Source organism: Sparus aurata, chromosome 1, assembly GCF_900880675.1.
Source record: "Sparus aurata chromosome 1, fSpaAur1.1, whole genome shotgun sequence".
NCBI classification, from domain to species: domain Eukaryota; kingdom Metazoa; phylum Chordata; class Actinopteri; order Spariformes; family Sparidae; genus Sparus; species Sparus aurata.
Genome location: NC_044187.1, coordinates 12,682,209 through 12,696,559, shown reverse-complemented (window position 1 = coordinate 12,696,559; position 14,351 = coordinate 12,682,209). Strand labels below are relative to the sequence as shown.

Genomic DNA, 14,351 nt, shown 5'->3' with positions numbered 1-14,351 from the left:
ATCCCACTCCCATGGCAAAAAACAACCACTAGAAATGTTTTATGGTACTGTTTATTTACTTACCAACCCTTTGTTTGCCTTTTGTACTCAAGTGTTTCCCTTGGCAGTAGTTTATCCATTTTGGTGGGAAGGACTGCTTACAATTGCTCAGGACGAGATTTTAAGGTCTTACTATTCCTGTTCATTAATTAATTATTTACACTAGGTCATGATGATATCTTCCCTTCATGGATAGGTTGTTCTCTTCACAAGACAACAGAGAGACTCAAAGATTAACCATTCAGTTACTCTGTGGTGGAGTAAATGTGCCATAATTGAAAGAAAAAACAAAAAGGAAAATAGCAAAATCACTGATTAATAATATAATAATACTGTCATGTAACAAATTAAAACCCTAACTTAAATGCCAATCAAATTCATGTAATTAGGATGAATTATAAGCTAAATGTGTTGCAGCAGGATTATATCATAACTCACCATTTATATCGATTTAATTGAAGCCATTCTATGTTTCCCTTTAGATTTATTTAATCTCAGAATGGCAACAAAGGTTTTAAAGGTCTTTTTTGAGCGTCTGCGCATGTGTGAAGGCAGCAGAGAGAGTGCACAGTCATTGGAGATAAGCCGACCATGGGCTCGAGGGTCCTGACCCTGGAGTGGTCGGTCAGACTGAGACATACTCACAGGATGTCAACAGATTAAGCTCCTTAGCAAATCTATTTAAAGATCTACCAAAAAGACATCAGATAGACATTTTCTGCTCTTCTGTTCTGTATACAAAAGCTTGTCAGCTTTTCAGAGCTTACTGAAATCAAAATATTACATTCTGGTAAGACACTAGGCGCTATTTTTTAAAGTAAAAATAATAAGAAACTATGTATTACGAGATGTCAAGCTCTGCATTGAACATTAGTTATGAACATGGCTTCAGCAGTTTGATGGGAATGAAACTGAAGTGCTAATCTCACTGCAGGAATCAAAGAGAACAAATCCCTTTACAAAAAAGTAGCTGAATTTCCCTTGAGGTCCATAAATCCTTATCAAGACATGGCTAGCCTGGAACCCAGCTCAAAGGAGAGTCACTCCTCCAAAAAAGGCAGAATGTAGAATTGCTTCATTCCTAAATTACTGAATTGGAGCCAAGTTATTTTAGTTGAGCATTTTTGTGGTTTAGATGCGGGCAGTACAGGGTTGTGGTTAGGAAAATAAAGAAAGGCTTGGGAATCAAAATAAGAGTCTAGCTATAGGGAAATACCCAATGTGCTTTGAGCAACAAGTATTTCTAGCGCTTCTATTCATGTTAGACATCAGCCAAACAAATAAACATTTTAACACTATATAACTCAGTGCTACAATACACCGTGCAGGAGAAGGATTGCTGTACTATCTTGAGTTTAGCAGTTCAAATTAGTAAACAAGTATTTGAGCAGATTCAGTTGTAATGCAAACAATGGTTCACTTAAGCAAGCTAAAGCAGCAGAAACGTATTCATGAACCGAGGGCAACCATGACTCGCTGTTGTCTCCAATTTATTGGCTTGACAGACAACCTGCTGGACTGAGTACAGTACAGTGGAGCTATACATCTGATTTTTACAATGTTGTTTTAAGGTCAAAGAGAACAAAGGCTGGTACTGCATACCTGCTCGGCCCTGTTGGACCATACTGTATAAGCATCCACATTTGCATTTCCATACAAACAAGAGAAGAAATTAAACCAATTTTTTTTTATCATTAATTTTCCACCGTGATGGTTTCATCATTCAGTTGAAAAGAAATCAAGATTAATCAGAGATTGTGGCACTAGGTTATAATCCACATCAAGGTGCATTTAAATCCTTACATAGAGTACTTCTTAGCTGCAGTGTTGAAATCCTTTAATGCACCCATCTGAGTGATTATCCTGCTTGTATACTGGTCACTTGCCAAAAAATGTTCACATTCACATGTTACATTCACATGTTAAACATTTACATCATGTTTTGGACAGGTTCTGCAAAAAGGTTCTGAATCAAAAGTTGGCGCTCATATGCTTGGGTTGCTATTGTTTCTGCATCCTGCCATGGTTACATAGGTCTTATATTAACTTTGTGGCTGGGCTGTATTTGAATTTAGAACAGATAATAGCCCTGAGGCCAAAACAGTTTAGGCATGGTTTAATTCTAAATAAATACAATACATAAAGGGGCTTTAATGCGTTACTGCAGCTAAGTACAGAAGTTATAGCTTCCATTAAATAAGTTTTCATGCAAAGCACTGTTTTAAACTTCTCTTTCACAAAAATGCAAAGCTGCTTGTGGTTAGATGCCATTTTATGAGGAAGATTTTATCAACAACATGTAACTGTTCTACCACTGCATTACTGCCACTAGTTGAACAACAGCCACTTCCAACAAAGTCTCTGTTATCAGCCTTGTTTGTTCAACCTTGCCACTCATTAGTAGACCCCCCTCTGGCTGTATGAATGGATAGGGAAGGTCAATACACTGACCCTACATGCCCACTCACTACCCATACTGCAAACAACAGAGGCCCATGTGTTTGGCAGATTGCATCACAACTTCACTAACGAGCAGAGCCATCGGCCTGAGAGCACTAATGCAATTATGCAACACAAGCCCCAGCACTGTGAGACAGGACTATGGGGGAATAAGAATGAATTGGATGTGACAATTCGTGGGTTTCTTATCCTACCATTACTATACAGAACTAAAGATGCATTCACTGGATGTACTGATACACACAGAGGAAGAAAGAGATACAGACAAGATACAATAAAAGAGTGTGGACAAGCATTGAAGCATTTATTCGAGGCAAATACAAACATAGATAAACACAGAGAAAGATAGAACTGCAAGAGGATGGAGGTAGAGGAACGAAGAGGGAGAGGAAGAGATGAGATATTAAATAAAAAGGACTAAGTTTGAAAACACTAGAGAAAATGGAACGAAGCAGATACTAGCATGTAGTATTATGTAAGCTGTCTGGCTAAAGCTGTCTGGGGACATGGCTTCATCAGTAAACAACACTTCAAGAGCCGCCTCTGTTTCATCTCCTCTTCTCTAAGATGCATACACTACATCGAGAGCTCTGTAATAAAAGATAGTGATTACAACACTACAGTACCCCAGGCTGCAAACCGACACAAACACAACAAGCTAGTATAAGCATATAAGCAGAGTTATAATGACATGATAGGTGCACAAATGGGGACGTTGATGTTACTTGATGCTGAATGCCAAAGCAATTCCAAAGAAGATGATTGAGCTTCTCCTGACTCGACAATGTGACTCTGTAATAGCTGGGCCCCAGTTATGGTTCAGCTTTTTCAGATGGTTGAATGACGGGAGAACAACTGTTGGTCAACTTGGAATCCCAAACACTTTAAAATGTGATGTTTAAACTTGAATGCTGTCAGCTGAGGACAAACTAAACCACTGCATCCTACATTTTTCTTATCCTCTAAAAATAGTGAACTCAGGCTCTCTGTCTCAGCAGAAAAATCTAATTTCTTGAAATGCTTCCTCAGGAGCAGGAATCAATGGCAGGTAAATGCCGTAACTACCAGCTCATGAAAAAGTTTAAAAGGGGGTCTGAGATGAGTACCATAGCAAAGACAGGTCATAGTCGTATTGTCAAAGGCAGTTAAGAGATTGTAAGTTTCATGTTCATACTTTTAAGAAAGAATATTTATCTCTTGCAACGCTAAATCTAAGCCTTCCCAGAAGTACTGAATACTCAAATCCAACGATGGTCCCTTTTCTTTCACTTCTTTGAATCCAGTCTGGTACTAATGCATAAAGCCTAAAATTATAACTTAATGTGGCACCATCTGGTAATCATGAGGCCTGCCGAAAGTTGGGCTCAGACTACAGGAGATGAGGGCCTATTTAATCCTGATTCCCGACAGTCAGAGGAGAAAACTGGTATTGGACCTTGGTCAGTACAGAAGACAGGCCCAGACTATCTGGTAATGTGAGGGATTTACAGGTCCAGGAGACATTATGCTTTTTTGATTTTCTACCTTCCTAAGTGCTTGCACAATCTTCAAGGCCACCCTGATCATTTCAAACATGTTTGATATTGAGGAGAGAAAATCTGAACGTTTACAGTGATACTTTCAGATTGGGATCACAATAGTCAATGAGACACACATCTCAGAACAGCTGATGTGTTTGGCAGATAACAGACCTTCTGCCATTAAGCCAGCATACTACAGTTAATAGAAACTCCTCCAGTTCTTACTAAAGAATAGACAACGGTTGTCTCTCTCTCACAAAACACTTTCTCATCCAGGTTTGTATAACCTTTTACTTTTGTTTTTTCTACATAGCAAATCAGTCTCCAATTTGTTTAAGTCTACTTCCCCATGAGATCACCTGAGAGAGATGAAGTGAGGTAGTGCATCACTGTAATGTGTGATGCATCATTATTTTCAAATCTTTTACATCTGTGAAATTTCTTCTTATGTGCATTATGAATCCCGAATCTAAAAACGCTTACAATTTTAAAACTGTAGTCTAAGTCAGCTTAAGATTCGAATTGAGTAGCTATAGTGCAGAAGTCATCTTATTCAATAAGTGGAGTCATAAACACTTTGGTGTAGAGAATGAGGGAAACAACATTTAAAAAATAAATAAATAAATGTCTTACTCAGCACCTCCACCTAAATTGGTAAACACTGCTTATTATTTATCAGTTAGTTCTGGGCAACTTACAGTATGAAAGGGAAGAAGCTTTGCGGATCACTGCACTTCAACAGGAAAAATAAGTGGCTGAAGAACAATACAATCATCGTCTCGAGAGATCTGACAGAAAATCAACTTAAAATGATATTTAAAGTAAAAAATTTGTATGCCATTCTTTTATAGATTCTTCAAAATCTAAAGATGAAAACAAATGAAAAACTTTGAAGCAGTCTTTCGACGACAGGGGTACACTGAAGCAGAATGGCTATCAGCTGCGGCTAATATTACATTCCCCATACATAGTCTAGATTCCCCAGGTACCAGTGTTAAGTGTCGAGCATGAAGATAAGAGGAACTTGATTAGCAGGGGTGCTATATTTACTACCATTAGGCAGGACCCTTAACCCTCTGAGGTGGTCCGAATCATTAGGAAAATCCATCTGAGGAATCTTTATGTATTCCGGGTGTACACGAAGAGGAAATGTTTTACATTTTCACTTCCTAAAATTCACCAGAGACGTGGTAAACTTCACAATCTTGATGCACAACATGAACTATCCGTTTATCTCACACACTATGCATAAGACTTAAAATTATGGGACATTTTGTTTTGGTCTAGACTAGACTGAATTGCAGATGTCAAATACTCCCAGGGTATCCTGAACAGTCCTATTCATTTTGGCTTCATTAATAATAATCTAGCCATTGAAAAAAACTGTAATCATCTATCAAAAGTGTAGCTAACACTTCAAGCAATGACTATGACTATGAATCAGCACATTCTCAAATGTTTGTAAAAATAAAGGCATCTTAAAAAAGGCTGTAGAGTTGTACATTCACATGAGACTGTAATCCGAGAGCGCTGTGTTTGCTGTTATTCTGTGAAGGCAACTTCTGAATGTCTTTGTTCTTTTGTACATTAGCCTTTGAACAAATACCCAGTATCAGGTAGGAATGAGGAAGAGGAGGAAAAACAGGCTGACACTATCAAGGGAATTATAGTTTTTAAGCTGCTGAAAGTGAAACAATAGTATTTCGGTAAAGCCCAGATAAGCCTCCTGATTTGCATAACACACATACCTCAAAACTTTCTGTAGTTGCTTGTATTAATACAGCAATCTTTGTTAAAAACATGGCTTATTTCAGTCTCTCTCCAACAGATTAACTACTTCCTACAACCCCATTACAGGTGATGCAGATACAGCCAAGAGAGCCAGCCATTTATGTCCCAAATATTGTTAATAAATGTTTAGGAGAAGTCAACTAAATCATTTACATATATTAATAATGTCATATCTATTTGGAAAAACAGGGTGCCCTATGACGTTTACAGGGAACAGACAAAGTGCCTCACTCTATGTCAGGTCCAGGTAAAAGGAACCAAGCGAACCCATGTTACGAACCAAGGCTGGGAACCACCCCTTACTGTGTACCCAAGGGTCAAGGTGACATTCCACAACACCTCTGAGACTGGCCTAATGGAGGGATTGGTGCATGGCTTTTGTTGAGTGGGAAAGAGGAGACCATGAAAAAGTGTGTAACAAGATATGGAAGTATGTAAAAGGGACACAGGCAGGAAAATGAGATTCTGGGGCAGAATTATGAGAAGGTACAGGGGTAAGTTTTGGGGGACTGAGTTGATGTTTCTCCACTTTTAGTCAATCAAAATAAAGAAATGTGAATAAAGTTTAACAGGTTAATTTATGTTGTATGTACAACTAACTTCTATTTTTCGTTTTCAGTTAAGAAGTCAAACCTTATTTTTTTCCTTAAGCCTCAATATATCTTCTAGGGTTTACGTATAAAACTTTTTTTAATCCACAAAACTGGAATCGAAGTTATTTCCTGATGCTATATCCGTGGTGACCGTGGTAGCAGCCGGGGTTTTATTTGACACCATTTCCCCTGTACGCTGTCACAAAAGACAAAAATTCTCCTCTCAGCCTATAATTGTGGGCTTTGGCAGGACAGATAAAAACAATTCCTTTTTGGTGTTTGGATTGTAAAATCTATTCACATCTCTTGTAATTTGCATTCCCTTTAAGGCATCGATGTCTACATACCAAGTAAGTCACATCACACCCTTCAATGATTTGTTTTTGAGTGAAAAGAATTTCGATAAAAGACAGATTTCAAAACACAAATCTATGTAAATGATGCAGGCTTGTAATTACATATCATATTAATTTGTGTTTTATGAATTAGGAAGATAAATAAAACATTTTTTCCCAATTTATCATAACAAATCTTCAACCCACTTTAAAAGACTGGAATGTAATAAACAAAGTTCTTCTGTGTTTTATCACAACCCTGCAGTCTGATTATCTTTTACGACATTTGACCCCAAAAGCTTGACCTCTCAACCAGCAGAGTGCAGGAGGGAAATTCAACTCTTACCGTCATAAAACCAAAAGACTGGAGACTTGCTAAGAAGAGTCAGGTATAGGTGAGCTGTGAGCCCAACTTCCTTTTCCTTCCTCTTTCTCTTCTTATATTCTGATTAGATCTCTCCTTCTTCTTCCCTCTGCTCAGGATAAGTCTCTCCTCCCGGTCAAGCTTTATTCCCAGATCTCACCCCGTTTAATGCCTAGGAAGCACAGAGACAACAGAACGAGGAGAACGTTAGAGAGCCAAAGAGAGGGAGTGACAGAGAAAGAGAGAGTTCCCTGTTTGGGTGAAGCAGTGATCAGATACGGCTATTTTCAGACTCAGGCATGCTCGTCTATGAGACTGGAAAGTTACCCCCCCAGTGTATATGGGTGGGGGCTAAGTGACAGGGCTGACTATCTCTATTTTACCACACGCACACATGTTTGCATGCATGCATACCACACAGCATGCACACACACATGCACACAAAAACAGACTTCAACTTTGCATACTGCACACACACCACACGTCACTTAAACTTCGCATTTCAAAAGGTACAAAATGCATCAGGTAATGTAGGTACACCTCTGAGGGGAGCGGTGCTAGAAACTCTCTCCTCCCTGGCTCTAATATCACACAGTAGCTGATGTCGTCAGTGCGGGACTATGTAAAGTGGCCTTCTCCACACAGAGACTGACAGGAGTGTCAAACTGTTCTCACATGAGATATTCTTTGACTCTGTGTTGCTGACACGTTGATTGCCTGTGAATAGGGGTCGCTCAGGGATGTGCTAATGCGCACGCAGACAGACCAACTCTTAAAAAAAACAAAAAACAGTCAGTATCATATCAGGCTGCAGATATAAATGGACTAATAAAATGTCCACTCACCTGTGTCATTAATAATCTTATTGCTGTGTAATCCATATGGGAATGTATGTATTTTGGGAAATGACCACACACATACACACAGGCTGAATATACACAGCAGAGAGGTCAGCTAGAAGCACCTCTAGACCCCAGACTCCCTGCTATTCCCAGAATGATGATGTAACTACTGCTATTAGCATCTCATATTTAGAGCCTGGATACCTAAAACCGACCAGGCAGCTACTGTGCAATAGGCTTTTTTGGACCTCCCTTCACACCCGTACTCAACAATAAACAAAACAGGCACAGAAATCCGCATCTAATAAATAATTGAGTAGGAGTTGCTCAACAGTTACTACAATGGAAATCCGTTAACTTTTTAAGTAAGTGAGGTAATGCAGCACCGTTTGTGGCAGGAGGATGCTGATAAGATTGCAATGCGGTGATTTGTTTTCCCCACAAAACAGATAGCCCAAAACATCTGTGATTAGCCGTGTTCCCATCTAATCGTCAAGTGAATCGGGTGCAAACTTTCGAAATGTCTCAAAAAAACCCCAGAAAAAATAAAATGCACATTTTGTACAGTTCCATCAAATGGTTTGGAGCAAAAAAAATTAGGCCCTGCAAAGAGTAGTTTCATCAGAAGTGTGTGAATAGGATATGTTACACACGGCTGAACAAAGAGAGTAGAAGAAGTAGAGGGTGTAAATCAGAAACAAAACCAGTTGTTTGTATACTGCTGATAAATTTCAAAGAAGAAGAAGAACCTGCTTTCATCTCCCATGAAGCACTTTAACCTTTTTTCAAATAAGGCAGAAACCACCTCAAGTGAGCATAAATACTGTTCTGCAAAATAAAGGAAGTTCTGTCCATTTTTGCTGTTATTACCCACTATTTCAACTTTTTAAAAAACACTATGTCTAAATGGGTCAACATCCAGTACTTTAAGCATATAAATCCAGATAGAGAATACATGAGACTCATGAAACACAGCCAACTGTTGACATGATGCCAACCTTTAAATCAAACATGGCTGGACTTAGTTGTCCCCGGATCAGCACTATCTGTGTCTGCTGTCATCGTGCAAATGATGAAGTGCTAATGTAAAAATCCCATCTAGACGAGCGCCCACGGCTCCAATGATAAGTAGCAAACGTCCGTGCTTCAAGCTTTGGGGCTCCTGCAGCCCTACTTCAGTGATTGGTGTGTCAGCAGATGTAATCAAACAGCAGCTGGCCCCCAGAAATCTCTGGTCACGAGCCAAGGATCAAGGAGGTATGGTGAAAAGCTCACGACTGACAGGTGCTAATGATGTAACTTCAGGGCCAAAATCAGGGGAGTATCAGGAGACCAATAAAGTAGTGAAGGGCCAAAGTTTAGTTCTCCATTATAATCGTTATCTATTTACTTCAGACACTGTCCTTTAACCTACAGGAAGCTTGAAAAGAGATCTCCATCAGTATCTGCACAAAACATCAACAACTGTTTCTGACATCTGATGGATGTAAGCCCACATTTCTGCATTCAAACCAATGCATTAAAGCTAAAATGTGACTTTGATAAGCACCTTCTATCAAGTTTTGCATGTGAAGGAATGGTTGAAAAAACAATTAAAACCAGCACGACGCTGCAGCAGCTTAGGAATGATCTCCTTAAAGTACCAGAGCAAACTTTTTTTATAGAGACTGACACACACTCACCCTCAAACACACCGACGCTTTGACCTATGAGCCACTCTGGACTACAGTGACCGCGACGACATGGTCTCACCCGTACAGTTTCAACACCTAATTCATTATCAGCTCCTGCAAGGCCCTGCCATTCCCAGTTAAGTAAGTGGCAGGTTATAAAAAGCAGAAGAGCTGTGCGTGTACACATTAGTAAAGTGTCTCTTACTAGGAAACACTTAAACAAGACCAAAAGAAAGGAAAAAAATAATACTGTATATCGACAAATATATAATTCATCAGACACGGTGCCAGTGTTTTGTTGCTTTGGAACAATACACGATGCAGAGAAGGTAGTCTTCCAACACAGCTAAGCAGGAGAGACTAACTCCTCTTTGCTATGTTGTTAATCTGTTTAAAGCGTGTCTCTATCCTCGACTACTTATAGCCTCTCTTTCTTTCTTTCTTTCTTTCTTTTCTTTTAAATTCAGCTCTGCCAAACATGTTACTGTTCTTCCTGAACTGGAGACATTATAATTTTGCTGAACCGAAATAGTATGTGCATGCCAGCACAAATAAAAAATACAAAAAAATACGGGATCCTTGCTGGGAAAGATGAACAAGTAAATACATTTATTGTTTTTATATTAAAATGTTCCATTCATTCTATTTATTCAGCTTTAAGATGTAAAACTTCTAAATGCTCTAGTTCTGCATGGACATGTTAAATTCAACTATATAATATTTATAATATAATTAACCATCCCTTGAGGTCTTGGTTGTGTTAAAGTTTAAGATATTTCCTTTTTTAATTTCAACAGATTTTAAATGAACACGCACAAAACCAACGTGCCCTTTATTTCGGTATACTCTTTTTCTGTCTCCAGTACTGTCCAATCAGCACATGAGATGCTTCCCCTTGTGTTCAATGTTAGTTATTGCAAATAATAACAGCAGCAAAAAACAAGATATGACTATAGACAGGAACGCACGATATATAATGAACCGATACATTTTCTGCCTGATATGGGGACATTTATATTATCAGCTATTTATTGCATCTGTGAAATTATAGCCTACAACTAGAGCCGAAAAGACGAAGCTCCATTGCTTTCCTTGGCCAAAGAAGCAAAGCATTTGCAAACTCCAATATAGTAGTTGTGTTCACACCTTAAAAGAAGATACAAATATTAACATAAACTTTGAGTTAGAAAATATAAAATACAAAAATACGAAATTGTGTGTTCTCTTATCGTTATCTGCGATAAAAAAATGCTGAGAAAAAAATACACTTGCATCCTTGATTATAGATGTTATCATTTTATCCATACTTAAATAAATAACGGAAAGGCACAAGCTTTGTCTATTAGCACCATTCTTAATGATTATCTTAATAATTAAAAGACACATTCAACATTATTGGCTCAAACTCACCCAAAATCACTGATCATTTCAGTCAAGCTCCACAGTCGTTAACAAATGAACTTTGTTTACAGACAAAAAAAAGGAATTGTTCTGCATTTTAGGTTTAAAGCGCTGATCATCAAACAGCTTTGTCTTTGATAAAGCTCGGGCAGCAAGCGTTGCCTGCGTGTGGCCCCTATTATCGGCAAGATTGTGAATTTGCCAAGCTTTTCACACATCACTTGAGGCATGACATCAGCTTCTGAAGGAGAGGGGAAGATGTGAGAGAGAAAGCACACTAAAGGGACGGTGTGAAAATATGGGACACCGAAGCAAGGAAATAAACAGACAGAGGAGAATTAAAGTGAGATGTTTGTGCGCGAGATGGACAGAGATCAAGAGAGGGCGACACGGCTAGAGAGAAAGAACGTGAACTATGAGAGTAGCGCCCCTGTCACATTCTGTACTTTTAGGAGAAAATGTATCACATTCTCCTATTCCCTGATGGCCTGCCTTGATCCCCTTTCCTCCTCGCTCTCCCTCTGCCTCTCTCACTCAAAGATGCATGTACAGACTCCCCCAGTAACTCTAAACTGGCAGGTGCAACCGAGTTAACGCTAACAGAGACATACTCGCTGGCTCATCAATCAAGTCAAAAGGCTATGATCGCCCGTTAAGTGTGTATATTTAAGCCTCTGTGAGAGGATGTTTATTGGCCGAGCAGGCCCTCATGAGACAGATAGCAGCCAACTGTTGCTCATCATGTTGCACCCGCTGTGCTGCTTCCTCTCACCCAGACACAAGTATGCGCTCATAGAAATACATAAAATATTACATCAAACATACCGACCATTAAAGCCCACACACACACACACACACAGACACACATACAGACATGCGCACACACACACACAGACACGCACACACTCTATCTGTCACACACACACACACTCACACAGGGCAGGTAGGCCACACTGGGAGTGGTATGAGGTTCCCGGAGTGATAGTATTACACTCTGTGCATCCTTCCCACTCTCCCTGTTAAACCCAGCATTCAAATGGGTTTTACTGATACCATCCATCGCTGCTGGCCTTTTCTTTTTTTTTCCTCATTACATCATCCCTTTATACCAGTTAGCAGACAGTGTTTAAAGAGCCCCACTGGTTTTCATCCCAGCCCTCTCATGCTGATGAGAGACTTGCTGTAGGAGGAAAGAGGAAAACTGTACCTCAGTATTGACTTTACAGTGCCGAGTGACGCATGGGGGGGATTGATAACACACCATCCAGATGTGTTGGTTGATAAGTGATGAAATGGTATCATAAAATAAGTAAGTCCACAGGGCACAATGCTAACCTCAGAGCCCTATTTTCTCTAATAAAATAATGGAGGAAGATAAATCCACTCAACAGAGCAAACTAACAACACTGCATGTGTTTGTGTTATTGCACAAAAAGCACTGCACTGTAGAAGTGGAAGACAACAATAGAGATTATCCTAAGCATTTGGGATGTAGGTTAAACATGGATATCTCAAGTCATGCTCACTACTACCAAACATCCTGCTGTGATTGTCCCTCATGCTGACGGTCTTCAGGCTGCTGCTAATGTTGAGGAATATATCGGGTAATTTTTCTTTTCCACAGCTTAAAAGCTTGTGGTTTTGAGTATTCATCATTCTTCCCAGCCCTAACCGCATCTTCCCTTTAATGCACTGGAAACAGCCATCCACCGGAATGCACTTTGGTGGCGACCTTACCGCATCCCGGATGAGCTGATTCATTTGCCCCTGGTCACGCCGATTACAACTGGAGGGGTCTTTGTCGCTTGCAACGCACTTATAAAACAAATAAACAATAAACAATCACTCAAAAAAATAGCTTGTTAACCCAACTCGAAGAGCACTAAATTCAGCTCTTGATCAGATCCGCTGCAGCCGCTTAACATCGGCGCGGAAGGAAGCAAGGAAGGAAACAGATAGTAGCGACAACATTGCATCGCTGATACCGTGTGGACCTTACCTTAACACGACTGCCGCCTCGACTCGACTAATTCCGCAACATATCGTCGGGCTACCAGCTTCTTCTTCTTCCATGTGGGGAAGTCCTCACTCGAACCAAACACAAACACACACTCAGAGATAGAGACACACACACACACGCGCGCGAACACGGTGGCTCGGAAGCTAGTGCGGCGTCCGTGTGATGAAACCGTACACCTGTTTTTTCGCCGCGCATGGATGTTGCCGGTCAGCGAACTCAAAAGGCAACTCCCCTCTCTCGGGGGGTCACCGGGGCTCGGGTAGCACTGCGGTGAAGAAGCAGCCCTGTCCCCCCCTTTTTTATTTCCTTCTTTACGGCACAAACCTCCACAGAAGAGGCGGCACAATTAGTTACCGCATGCCCCCCTTTTCTTTTCTTTTTTTCCCTCGTCTTCTTCTGACAACAAGCGCCAGGCTCGCACCTCTGTCCCGCACCACTCCGCCGGCTCTTAAAGCACTCTCGTCCCCCTTCCAGAAATGGGCAGAACCTGCCTCCTGTTTCCGTTTTGTTTTTTTTTATTATTATTGAATGATGCCGCGGCTTCCTGCGCAAAATGGCCTCTGTTTTTTTTCATTCAGCAGCAACAGTCCGGCGCGAGCTGCCTCTCATTGGGTCTGCGTGTAGCCATGGCAACGGCCGCGGTTCAATCAGTGTGCCCAGAGGACGCACACAGTGGGCCTGTGTGTGTGTGTGAGCAGCTCGGTGCTAACAGAGCAGGGCCACTTTACCTTCCTGTCTGCGGTGGGAAACACAAAAGAATGACCTCAGCTATGAAGGAGCCGAGAGTTTATGGAGGCTGCATGTCGTGGTAATGAATAGAACATGGTAATAACTTAGTCAGGGTTAGTGAGTGATCCACAGATCCCGCTAGAAATGTGCCAGCATTTGAATCTGTTTTTTTTTTTTTCCTCCCTGGCAGCCTATGTTGTTGTCATCAGGCAGTTTCAGGGGACATGTTGAGCTATATATATGTATATACATGGCAAGTATGTTATAGCTTGACATCCTTGTAGGATATATAGGCTACTGAATGAATCTGATGAGCCGGACCTGTTGTCTGAGGATAGGGTTACAAATTCTGGCAAAGAATTGCAAAAGAGAGCCTCAGATGAACCCTGCATTTTTCTGTTATCCTCGTAGGCTGTAGAAGTGCAAACTAATAACGGATGGAGATTATCTGGAGCACAGGATGTAGGTTAAACAAGGATATGTGGCAGTTGTATCATTACTCTCATTAGGCGATAGTAGACATTTTAATTGTGGACAGTTTCTGCAGAAACGATTGACAGAATGACCTGAGTTGTTTTTATTTG

The 14,351-nt window shown here is 40.4% G+C and overlaps 1 protein-coding gene across 17 annotated transcripts in view; it reads right to left on the bottom strand.

Annotated features, from left to right (window-relative positions):
- Positions 1-13,647, bottom strand: part of sorbs2a (sorbin and SH3 domain containing 2a) — a 50,450-nt gene extending 36,803 nt beyond the window's left edge. For 4 of the 17 annotated variants that reach the window (XM_030435179.1, XM_030435524.1, XM_030435437.1 and 1 more), the window contains exons 1-2: positions 13,018-13,645; positions 7,085-7,274 (exon numbers count right to left, since the gene is read on the bottom strand). The gene's annotated coding sequence lies outside the window, so the exon portion shown is untranslated. Of the gene's footprint in view, positions 1-7,084; positions 7,275-13,017 lie in introns of all 17 variants that reach the window. The other 13 variants (XM_030436274.1, XM_030436343.1, XM_030436426.1 and 10 more) reach the window with 7 other exon arrangements.
- Positions 13,648-14,351: the final 704 nt, after the last annotated feature.